The 13,028-nt window shown below is 48.4% G+C and overlaps 1 protein-coding gene across 4 annotated transcripts in view; it reads left to right on the plus strand.

Moving 5' to 3' along the window:
- The first annotated feature begins 8,453 nt into the window (after positions 1-8,453).
- MACROH2A1 (macroH2A.1 histone) overlaps positions 8,454-13,028 on the plus strand; it is a 72,304-nt gene continuing 67,729 nt past the window's right edge. For 2 of the 4 annotated variants that reach the window (XM_073355517.2, XM_073355518.2), the window contains exon 1: positions 8,454-8,589. The gene's annotated coding sequence lies outside the window, so the exon portion shown is untranslated. The remainder of the gene's footprint in view (positions 8,590-13,028) is intronic. The other 2 variants (XM_073355519.1, XM_073355520.1) reach the window with 1 other exon arrangement.

Raw genomic sequence — 13,028 nt, forward strand, 5'->3', positions numbered from 1 at the left:
AAGTAATATATTTTAACAGTCAGTTAATAGGATTTAGCAACTGAAATAAGAAATATCAGATAGTACCATGTGATCATCCAGCTTTCCAGAGACTACCCCCAAGTGCTTGGCAGGCCACCATGGATCCATGGGCCACAATTTGGAAACCTTTGACTTAAATTATTATTAAATGCTGGCTCTTACATTCTATACTTTTTTAGCACAACATTGGAATAGTACTGAACTTTTCCCTGCCACTTTACATTCAAAAATATTTGTATAAAGCACTGATTTTCAATACATGCCAGCACACTAATCTCTCTACTATATGTGAAACCTGATTCAGGTCATGTATGTGCGACTGAACATAAGAATGATAAATATGGAATGCCCTGCAGATGGGAGACAATTCTTTATTTTTTGTGCTCTGATCTCAGTAAGAACAGGCCTCTTTTGCATTGGCCATGAGGCCAGCAATTACGCTTCCTCGTGCCAGAGTGTCAAACTCATTGTAATATTGCCACACATGTGTATAAGAACATAAGAATGGCCATATTAGGTCAGACCAATGGTCCATCTAGACCAGTATCCTGTCCTCTGACATTGGCCAATGCCGAGTGCTTCAGAGGGAATGAACAGAACAGATAGTCATCAAGTTATCCATCCCCTGCCACGCATTCTGAACTTCTGGCAAACAGAAGAAATAGCTACTATTGAATTTTCCCCTTACTATTACTAGCTCTTATATGGAGCTTTTCATCAGTTGACTTCAAAGCACTTTACAAAAGAGATCAGTATCATTGTTTCCATTTTCAGATTTATTGCCATCCTACAGAGATCTTATTGCCAGGTACGGCATTCAAAATACCCACCAGCTGCATGAGATACCTCACTGACTTTTTTTAAAATGTGTGAAATATGTCACAGTTGTTTCCAATTTTCAGGCTACAAATGGACCCACTTTTCATTTCTGCAAAATATTTTGATTGAAAATGTTTATAAAAGGTATTATCCAAGTGGTTATCACTGTTCATTTTACCAAAACACCTGGTCTTGATAGACAAAAAATACTGATAATTATTTTGATAGTTTTTTCCAGAAAATTTTCAATAAAAATGTCATGAAAATGTTGAAAAAAATGATATGCCAAATATTTAATTTGGTGGGGGACAGGAGGGAAGAGTCCCTTTTCCAAGAGAAAAACTTAGTTCAAAATGTTTTGTTTATTTCTACTCATAACTATCTACCAAGCTGGGAAAGTAATCCTCAGTGGGAAATAAGAAGGCAACAAAATGAATGTCCTCTATAACAAACTGCATCTGAACTAAATACAATATGGCAGCTGCCTCCAGTAACAGCAGGCTACTAGAAATGTAAAGTGGAGTGCACTGTAAACCAAATTGTTGCACTTAGAGATTCATAGATTTTAAGGCCAGAACCCACCATTAAGATCACCTAGTCTGATGTCCTGCATAATACAGACCACAGAATTCCACCCAGTGGTACCTTCATTAGCCCCAATAAACTGTGGCTAGAGCTAGAGTATATATCTTGGAGGAACAAACAGTCTTGATTTACAGGCTTCATACGATGGGGAAATCCATCACATCCGTTGGTGGTGGGTGGTAGATGACGTGGACTGAGGGAAGAACATAAACCGCTACTACAGACATATACTATGTGTGCTTGCCCACTCATCTCTGCATTCACCACTGGCCTCAGCTCCCAAAGGGAAGACTTGCCGATGCCGAGTTTAATCAGGCCCTGGTGGAACCTGTTTAAGAGTGGAAGAATCATGTGGTTCCACCTCAGGACAGGTGAAGTCAAAAGGCCTATCCCCTGAGGGTGGAGAGGGGTACACTCAGAAAGACCAGAAAAGGACACAGAGGTGCAGCTAGTCCAGAACCATGATAAAGAGTATCAGAGAAGTCATATGTATGGGGGTCTGATGAGTCCGTTCATTCTTCTTACCGTTGAACAACAGCAGAAGATGGAGGGAGAACATCAGGGAGCTGCTGGCTCTGCACATTGTATTTTGTGATGGCATTTGCAAATTACATTGGGGGCATTTGTACATGATATTTCAGCAGATTGTTGCAATGTAATAAAATCATATCAAGAACTCTTAAATTAGTATAACAAACATACACAAAAATGCAATGATGGCAAAATCCTTAAAGTTCAGAATCTGGATAAATATCCTAAAGTGCAGATCCTTATCTAAGTCTAGGGGGGCTTCCACCATACACAACACTTCCCCCACCACAACCATACCTCCATTGCCTTTTCTATCCCAGTGTAATGTTCCCATTTCTACCTCCTCATCCAGTGTTAAAGGGCTAGATGCCAATACCCTCAATTCAGGCTGAATAGCACCTTATTCCACAAATAGTCCACTGAAGTCAACAGGAGTATTTACAGAGTACTGGTGCTAAACTATTCATGGAGTAAGAGTTGGAGGTATGAGAGACTGTAGATTATAGACACTTTAAATTTATGAGCTGATAATAGCTCATCTTACTTAATTAGCCTCTTACAGTTTGTATGGCAACTTCCACCTTCTCTGTATGTATATATATATATATATATATCTTCTTACTGTATGTTCCATTCTATGCATCCATTGAAGTGGGCTGTAGCCCACGAAAGCTCATGCTCTAATAAATTTGTTAGTCTCTAAGGTGCCACAAGTACTCCTGTCCTTTTTTAAATTTATGTTAATGGACCTTAGAGCTCTGGATAGATGCCTTTTAGCAATATAAATCTAAATAAATACACAGCAAAATAAGCAGAGGGAATAAAGCAGAGGGTTAAGTCCTATATTTGGTTGATACTTGAGGCATTGCAGTGTTTCCCAAATTTTTGAAAGCTGCGTTTAGTCTCCCCCCACTCCCTGCCCTTCAGTCAAATTAAACCCATTGTGCCCCTCATGTGTTGTTAAAAGAAATATAAAAGGAATGGTCACTCAAGTAGATTGGAATGCATCCGATGAAGTGAGCTGTAGCTCACTTATGCTCACTTATGTACCTCACTTATGCTCACTTATGCTCAGATAAATTTGTTAGTCTCTAAGGTGCCACAAGTCCTCTTTTTCTTTTTGCGGATACAGACTAACGCAGCTGCTACTATGAAACCTGTCAAGTAGATTGGGTAGATTTTCAGAATATGATGATTTGTGTTTTGATGAGATAGTTAATGCTGACATTTAAATGAATATCAGTGGCCTTTGAGTTGCCATTGAAATAAATGGGGAAATTCATAACTCAGTGCTACTGTTTCAGGCTCTCTGCAAACTCAGGAAGACATCACTGCATCAGTTACACTCAGGTTATGTTTTAAAGGTTTTCTTCACACCCATAACAGCTAGAGACTCCCTTTAAGAAAATTGAAAGATGAAAACCTACAGAACAACTGAGATACCCATCTTCATCATCCTCCAAGCTAATCCTTGATGCCCATCCTAAGGCTAGGACTCTCCCTACACTTAAAATGCTGTTAGATTGATATCAACTCCCAACCGAAAGTCATTGCTCTGCTTTTTACATATTGGCAATATTAGTACTTATTTTTTAAACTAAAATTTGTGGGTCACAACAGCAGGTGGGGATGGGCAGAGAGAGGCACTGGGAGCATGAATTCTGTTCCGTGCTCTGCGTACTGTGTGAGGGAGCAGATGCTGCATGGATAGCATTATTAGTAACAAAGGGGATGAGATAGGTTCTGGTGTGGATAAGATGAGGAGATGGGAGGGAGGTGGTGGGTGTGGATTACAGTTAGGGCAAAGTATGCTGTATTCTTAGCCATATCTGCAAAGGCACTGCAGACAGTCTAGGGGTGTATCTGTGTTCTTATGGAAGTTAGGAGACAGAATACCTTTACAAATCTGGGCCAAGGTGCCTGGCTATGCACGATCGTGGTATTTTCTTTAACAGGGAGTCTTTGTCAAGAAAGACCTAATGTATCATTAGTGTTTGATTTACAGTAGCATTCAGAAAGTGCAGTCATATCAGGGTCTCCTTTGGCTGTGTTGTACATATATGCTAGAGTAATTAATCTGTGGAACTCATTGCCCCAAGTTATCATTGGAGGCCAAGCGCTTAGCAGGATTCAAAAAAGGACTAAATATTTATGAGACCATCCACAGTTATAATAGTAAAGATTTAAAAACTTCAACAGTTTGGAAAGGATTTAAATCCATACGCTTCAGGGCCTAAACCAATCTTTAACTGTGAGGGTTAGGAAGAAATTTTCTCTATGGGCCGCTATTAAGTGCCTTCTGCGGGGTTTCTTATATATTTGGTGCTGGCTAGTGTTGGATAAAGGACACTGGATTAGATGGACCACGAGTTGAAACCAGTATGAATGTTCTTGTGTGTCCTGGCCCAAAGAGCTTTCTGTTGGCTGGCAGGTGACATGTCTCTAATATGAGTCACTGAACCTTGCAGCTCAACCTCTGCCTCACCTTAGTCCAGCCCCCACACCACAGCACCACGGAGAGAGGGTGGGACGGCTGCCTGCATGCTATGAACCCTGTGGGCCTGCTCCTGCTCTCACAGAAGGCAGGAGAGAGGAAATGCTCTGGTAAGATAGTGGCAGCAGCAGGAGGGTAAACTGTCTCAGCAGGCTGTCAAGTGTTGGGTATCTCATGTGACAGTCAAGGGGCTCCAACTCTCCTCCCCTTAATATCGCACTGGCCACACGCAGGCAGGGCGAATTCCACTGCAGTTACTCCTCCCCATCCTCAGGGCCATTGAGGTGCCTGCTGAGCCAGCAGCCTCTTTGCTCCCTCTACAGCAGCAGCCAGGGTGTGGGAGGGAGCACAGCCAGTGGGAGGTGGGATGCAAGCATGGGCCCCCAGGTGCTCTCAGCTCACTGCACCCAAATGCCCAGCAGCCCCAATGCCTCCCGCAGGGATGTAGCTTATTGACTCCTGCAGCCATGAAGTTATCACTCCAGCAGGGTAGCATGCGGGCCTGGCAGCGCACAGAGGGGACAGGCCCTTTTGGGAGGCCTGTGCAAGGAAGGGGGAAAGGGGTTCCTTGTATACAGCCCCCCTCCCACTGCATAAAGACCTGTCACAAGCTGGAAGAGGGGTAGGTAGCAGCAGCAGCGGGGGCTAGGCAGTAGAGAGGCAGGTGGCATCGGGAGGGGGGCATGTCGCAGGCACAGACCAGAGGGAGGATGAAGGGAACTTTGCCCCGCTCCTCTCCATGCTCCTGAGCAGCCAGGCACAACTGCAGCCCTTGTGACCCTCCCTTCCCGCCAGTGCAGCACTCCTCCCCTCCTAAACACTTCCTAGGCTTCAGGACAGCAAGGAGAGAATGAGACAGAGCCACAGCCCCACCTGCCTCTCTGCGCTGACCAGCAGAGCGGGTTGGTGATGCAGTGGGGAGCAGGCTGCACCCCAGGAAGAAGAGCAGCAGCAGGCACGCTCCCCTGGCATGACAACGGGGTACACACAGACGTGTTTGCATCTCTAAGGCAGAATTCCTCTTACGAGCTGTGTGAGGAAGCAAGGGGTGTGGGGCAGTGTGGGTGGCCATAGCCGCCCGGGGCGAGGGTATGTGTATCATGTGACTGTGTGGGAGAGAATCAGAGACACTTTCTTCTAACACTGAACAAGGAACTTTATTCATATAAGGAAACATTATCCCTCAGCTTCACTGTAGCCTTTTGCTTCCAATCTCCCCAGCCTCTTTAGTAAGGAAGCCAGACACGATTGAAAGAACCAGAGCACACTGTGCTGCAGCACAAGGCGTGGGTAGCCGCAGGGAAGAGGCAGTCGTGCGGGGAATGGTGCTGAGGCACTTTGCAGTGTGCTCCACACCATGAGTGGGGGAAATCCTCTACTGTGCTCACTGCCTGGATCTGAGTGGGAGAGGTAATGAGACGTTGTCATGAAGACTGGATTGTGCATTACATACTTTTTCAGAGGATGGAGGGGAAGAGGCAGGGAGGGCCCAGGGTGCTGGGCAACGCATGCTGAGTCGGTCACAGCAGGAGGCTGGGGGAGAATCCCTGCAAAGGGAGGCACAAGGTGCTGAGTTAGGCCCTGCCCCAGGGGAAGTGGGTATATAGGACAGGTCTGCATGGGAGAGAGCAGCAAGTGCTGCTGTGCTCGCCACCCTGGGTGAGAATCAGCAGGAGATGGGGCACTGGGGCTCTGTGTTCTGCCCACAGCGTAGGTGGCAGACAGGAAGAGAAGCAGATGGAAAGGGTGCTGGTCTCTGCGGTGTGCTGCTGCACATTCTGTGGGTAGGGGAGCTGTGGAGGGAGGGAGAGAAAAAAAGGGGGATTGGGGCCTCTAGGGTTTTGCAGTATGGGTAGGGGAGCTGCAGGGGGAGGGGGAACAGGGCTATTCCACCAATTTGATGGGCTGTGCATAGGGTGTGGGGCGATGCAGGGGCAGAGGGCTCTGTACACAGGATGGGTAAAAAAGGAGGGTCCAGTCCAGGACTCTGTGCACAATGGGGAAGAGAGGAGGCTGGCGGCTCTGTGCACAGGGTGGGGGGGGGGGGAAGCAGGGGAGGTTCTGTGCACACTGGGAGGAGGCAGGAGGATACTGAGCACAGGGTGGGGGAGAGAAACGGGGGGCTCTGTGCACTGGGGGAGGGGGAAGAGGGGCTCTGCGCACAGCAGGAGGGGTAGGGGCTCTGCGCACAGGGGGGCGGGGGGGCTCTGTGCACAGGGGGGCGGGGGGGAAGCAGGGAAGGGAGGTTCTGTGCACACTGGGAGGAGGCAGGAGGGTACTGAGCACAGGGTGGGGGAGAGAAACGGGGGGCTCTGTGCACTGGGGGAGGGGGAAGAGGGGCTCTGCGCACAGCAGGAGGGGTAGGGGCTCTGCGCACAGGGGGGCGGGGGGGCTCTGTGCACAGGGGGGCTCTGTGCACAGGGGGGCGGGGGGGGAAGCAGGGAAGGGAGGTTCTGTGCACACTGGGAGGAGGCAGGAGGGTACTGAGCACAGGGTGGGGGAGAGAAACGGGGGGCTCTGTGCACTGGGGGAGGAGGAAGAGGGGCTCTGTGCACAGCAGGAGGGGTGGGGGCTCTGCGCACAGGGGGGCGGGGGGGGCTCTGTGCACAGGGTGGGGGGGGAGCAGGGAAGGGAGGTTCTGTGCACACTGGGAGGAGGCAGGAGGGTACTGAGCACTGGGTGGGGGAGAGAAACGGGGGGCTCTGTGCACTGGGGGAGGGGGAAGAGGGGCTCTGCGCACAGCAGGAGGGGTGGGGGCTCTGCGCACAGGGGGGCGGGGGGGCTCTGTGCACAGGGGGGTGGGGGGGCAGGGAAGGGAGGTTCTGTGCACACTGGGAGGAGGCAGGAGGATACTGAGCACAGGGTGGGGGAGAGAAACGGGGGGCTCTGTGCACTGGGGGAGGGGGAAGAGGGGCTCTGCGCACAGCAGGAGGGGTGGGGGCTCTGCGCACAGGGGGGCGGGGGGGCTCTGTGCACAGGGGGGCGGGGGGGAAGCAGGGAAGGGAGGTTCTGTGCACACTGGGAGGAGGCAGGAGGGTACTGAGCACAGGGTGGGGGAGAGAAACGGGGGGCTCTGTGCACTGGGGGAGGGGGAAGAAGGGCTCTGCACACAGCAGGAGGGGTGGGGGCTCTGCGCACAGGGGGGCGGGGGGGCTCTGCGCACAGGGTGGGGGGGAAGGGAGGTTCTGTGCACACTGGGAGGAGGCAGGAGGGTACTGAGCACAGGGTGGGGGAGAGAAACGGGGGGCTCTGTGCACTGGGGGAGGGGGAAGAGGGGCTCTGCGCACAGCAGGAGGGGTGGGGGCTCTGTGCACAGGGGGGCGGGGGGGCTCTGTGCACAGGGTGGGGGGGCAGGGAAGGGAGGTTCTGTGCACACTGGGAGGAGGCAGGAGGGTACTGAGCACAGGGTGGGGGAGAGAAACGAGGGGCTCTGTGCACTGGGGGAGGGGGAAGAAGGGCTCTGCGCACAGGGGGGCGGGGGGGCTCTGTGCACAGGGGGGTGGGGGGGAAGCAGGGAAGGGAGGTTCTGTGCACACTGGGAGGAGGCAGGAGGGTACTGAGCACAGGGTGGGGGAGAGAAACGGGGGGCTCTGTGCACTGGGGGAGGGGGAAGAAGGGCTCTGCGCACAGCAGGAGGGGTGGGGGCTCTGCGCACAGGGGGGCGGGGGGGCTCTGCGCACAGGGTGGGGGGGAAGGGAGGTTCTGTGCACACTGGGAGGAGGCAGGAGGGTACTGAGCACAGGGTGGGGGAGAGAAACGGGGGTTCTGTGCACTGGGGGAGGGGGAAGAGGGGCTCTGCGCACAGGGTGGGTGAAACACGGGCTGGGGAACAGCAGAGGCGGGCGGGCGGGCAGGAGAAGCCGCGGGAGAGGGGGCCGCGCGCTCCCCTGGGCCCGCGGCCCGGCAGCGCCCGGCGGGGGCGGGGGCTCGCCCCACGTTGCGGGCGGCGGCACCAGCGCCGCCGGCCCGCCCTGGCACAGGCGGGGAGGGGATGTGACGAGGCGCTCGCGGTGCATTGTGGGAGCCCACCCCGCCGCTCTGGGGTCGACTTGTTCCAGTTCACACGGCGTCGGGCTGAGCCCAGCGAGCGGGACGGGCAGACGGGCCGGAGACATCGCGCTGCTGCCGGGAGCCGCCCGGTAAGTCGCCGGCGGGGTCGCTCCCGGGCTCCGGCCGTTGGGCTCCGCGCTGCCCGCGAGCTCGTTACCGGGCCGGGGGCGGTTGCTCTGTAACGTTCCCGTCTTGCCCCGGGTACAGCCGCCGGGCGGGCGCTCCCGGGCTACGCTGCTGGGGGGGGGGGGGGGGGTGAGAGCGGGCTGCTCGCTGAGCCCGTTGGCAGCTGGGGCTTCGGGGAAGAGAAAGGAGCTTCCTGGACCCCTTCCTGGGAGCAAATCCTCCTAAAGCCCCCATCCCCTGCTCTGCCTTTCGTAAAACCGGGACGTCAGCTCCTTGCCCCCCAGGGCGGGGACAGGGGCGTTGTGTTCGCGTTGACTCCCAAGCAGGGGGGTGGTATTCAGGCTGGAAGGAGTCCAGTTGACGCCCGGCATGACAGTGTGTTGCACAGCGATGAAAATGAATCGTGTATATGTTGAAACAAGCTCTTCCCTCCTCCCCGGTTTCCTCCTTCTCTTTCCCACCGGGTCATTGGACAGGAGAAGATAATAATGTGTAGCGGCTGCCAAAAAAGAATGGCTGAAGAACAAGTGGGAAGACATTTTTGGTACATTGCACTTCAGCCTGAGGAGACGATGGCACGAAGTTGTTTTATGATTGCAAAATGGGAAGGATGCAGCCTAGAAAGAACTAGCTGACATTTTAAAAACAGAGAGGGAACCTCCAAGTGGGAGAAGTAAATATTGTTCAAGGAATGGATACGGCACACGTTATTTTAGGACTGTCACTTCTTTTAAAGCCTGTGCAAATCTTCCTGGCAAACACATCACAATCCATGCAGTGTGGGCCTGGGTGTGGGTGTTTCTCACATGGGCTGCACCCTAAATGCATGTGCTGTATTGCATGCTGCAGGTGAATACAGGTTTCTCAGTCTCGGGAATAAGGCATAAAACAAAGTACATGGATTTAACTTGAAAACTGAAGAGTGTGTGTGTGTGTGTGTGAGAGAGAGAGAGGAAAATGAGAGGAGCAAATACACACAATTTGTGTGTGTTTAATCTAACAGTAGTCTTGTTTGCAATGCAGTCTTTAGAGGTAACTTTCACAATGCCCCATTTATAGTTGTAGCAGACATTTGGGGGCCAGGTTTTGATCAGTTAAACTGGTGTAAATCTGAAGTGACTCATGGAGTTAACTCAAAAAATCAGTGTATGTTTGAATGGTAGCAGCTTATGATTTCATATTTTGACCATTAGAATGAGCGTAACAATTTTTCTTAAGATTACAGTATAACTGTCATGTAGCAACAGGTGTGTAAGGAATTTTACAGCTGAGGCTTCTCTCCCATTCCTAAAGGTTTATGAGAAATAAATGAGCCAAATAGCAAGTTAGTCTGTAATTGGAGAATGAACAACTGGGTTCTTATGCACAGAATGGAAATAAGAGATTTAGGCATAAACACTATTACAATTTCTCTGACAAATCTATTTCTGTTATTTTAAATGCTGTTGGTTACAGTGAGAATTTATACTGAGTAGACATTACAGGACAATTTCTCTGGACTGCTGTTGTTTTTATTTTGATTTTTTAAGCAGTTGAAGGAATTACCTTTAAATATTTTAGGGCCAAATTTTAATTGCAGGGCACTTTGTTGTTATGCTAGAACATGGCAAAAATGGTATAAAAAAAGTGAAACCTTTTAGGCCACTTAAACTCCTAAGTGAAAACTTTATTTTAAATAAAATATTCTTTTGTCTGTTGAGTTGAATGCAAACTGTACACACCAGACCAAATCCTGCTCCACCTTTACAGTGGTGTAACAGAGGAGAATTGGCCAGCTGACATTAACACTGGAGGGTACTCTCAGGTGTTCCTGATTTTAGCTTTGTGTTAACAAAATTATAACTGCTACAAACATCAGTGTTTAGAAATTAAACATTCAGACATTTACATAGAGTGAAAATAAAATTCTCTTGGTGCTGCAGGACAAATTCCACTGAATAACAGGGAGCTCCTTAAAAAGATCCATTCTCTGCAGGACAGTTGGAATATTAACACTCCAGAACAATAGTTTGGATCCAAATTTCCCTCACTCTCAAAATAAGGAAACGATGATGTACATTTCACCTTACCATTTTAAAGGCCCCAATCAGTCCCCCTGCTCTGCATGCTTACAATGTAAGTATATGACAAGTAAAACAGTTGGAGGAAAGGAGAAGGCCTCAGAATTTTAAGAGCTGTGTTAAGGAGAGGGACACTGGCCCAGTGAGAAATCTGGGCAGCATTATGCTTGAAAGCAGGCACAGTGCTTTCCAGAGGTCTAAGTTGGGGAAGGGGAGCATAGCTATTCCCCCTCTTTACCCAACCATCCCTACTGGATGTTGCTGGGGAAGAATGGGAGGGAGGGATGGTCTATGGTTCCATCTCCTTCTCCCTTCCCAGCCCACACTGGAGAGACTAATACCGGCATTCATCTTAATATAGTTCTTAACAGTCAAAGGAGTTAAGTGTGAGGATCAAATTGTGCCTGACATCTACTCAGGGGCAGGTGTTTGTACCCTCTCCTCTATTTGTGCACCTGCACAGGGCCAGGCAGTATTCTTGTCTATTTTTAAACTTATTCTACCTCAGGATTTTGGCTGGGAAACATCCACATCAACTGTTTATTGCATTTTTGCCTGCTTCCAAAATAGTGGTTGTGGTAAAGGAATTTCTGAAACATTCTTTCCCTGAAACACATTGTCTGTCTTGACATATATCCCCAGTTCTTAAATGGTTCAATGATTTAAAGTCCTTTCAGTCTTAATTTTATGCCTGCTCATGTACATACAGCATTTCTCTTACAAGAGGCTTCCTTTTTCCCCAGTGTCAGCACTTCCAAGAGTGGTCAACAGAGACAATAGTATATTTACATTAGTCTAATTATTTGCAGCAAGAAATGCCCTGCAAGGAATCATAGCACACCTCTAATACCATTCACACAGTCTCATTTATTTATTAAAAGGGAGCCGTTGCCTAAATATCTTGCAGCTTTGTAAAAAGCCCTTTTGTCAATATGCTAAAATTGTGTAACTATTTTCATTCTTGCACACAAACTTAGTGGAAATAAAACGACCATTAGCTTAAAAAAAAGTAAGTTTCCTTTGATTTAGACACTTTCATTTGTTATGGAACCTCCATAAAATGAACAGCCATGGGGCACTGTAGTTGAGGAGAATTTGTCTTGATAGAGTTTTTCTGTGGATGTATTCATTTTTAACTGTATATTTTGATGTAATGCTTTTAGATGAGAAATGAATGTAGTAGGGTAGTAGTAGTGTATGGGGGTTGTGGCCATTCTTGTTATTTGATTCTTCCATACTATTGCTGCCTCTTCACAGGCCAATAATAAAAAAGTTACTGCCTCAATAGAGGACTTAGTTTCATGTGAAATCATGTTGTTCTATCAAATCATTGCTTGCCTACTTGCTGATATAACCCTATTTATTATTTGTATTACTAATAGAAGTCTTAGTCAGGGACCAGGAATCCTACTGTACTAGGCTCACATATTAGAGACCATTTTATTCATGCTTTTAGACACTGTATTTTATAAAGTATTCCTAACTAGCTTCTGATTAGCTGAAGGACAGAGCAAGTCTGCAGTCAAAGATTATCAGAATGCAGCTTTTCAAGAGTAGTACAGTGAGCAATATACATCAGATGGGATGACAGCATTTACATTGTTACTGATCTGGGATGATGGAAAGAAAATGAACAGTATTGCAACAGAATTAATCTCTGCTGGAGCAAAAAACAAACATCTCTCTTTTGCCTTGATGGTGAAAGGAGGAGGGTGGGAAAGGCAAATGCCCGTGTTTCATCTTGATGTGTACCCAGTTGCAGAAGAACATTATCCTGTAAAACGTTCCCCTTGATATGCTTATATAAGAGCTAGTGAAATCTGTCATCTTTGTTTGGTGAGTATAATTAACATGTGGATGTAAGTATCTAATCAGACTAGTCACTGTCTCTGACCTGATTAGCATGAATGCTACTTGCTTGACTAAAATAGTCACTTAGAGTCAGCACTTGATGACTTTTAATAGCAAGTTATTAGCTTGACCCTCTTACCAGACGTTAATTTGGTATTGGCTAAACTAATGTCAAATGCAGGGTATGACAGCCACCTATTATTATGTACCTTTTTACCAAGATGTGCACTGTGTGATATGAATTGTATGATGCTTAGGCTTTCAAACAAGGAAGACCTCCGTGTGCATCTGGAGTGTATATTAAAAATGTGCCTTTGACTGCAATGTATGCATTCTTCACATACAGTGTTGAATTCAACCAAGAATATCCTAGCCAGTTTCAAGCATGAATTAAAGAAGTAGAGCTGAATTATCCTGACTTGCAGAGGTACAGCTGAGCATTGAGCCTATTGACCTCAGTGAACTTAAAGCTGATTCACACTGGTGTAGGT

Source organism: Lepidochelys kempii, chromosome 8 (assembly GCF_965140285.1).
Source record: "Lepidochelys kempii isolate rLepKem1 chromosome 8, rLepKem1.hap1, whole genome shotgun sequence".
Taxonomy (NCBI): domain Eukaryota; kingdom Metazoa; phylum Chordata; order Testudines; family Cheloniidae; genus Lepidochelys; species Lepidochelys kempii.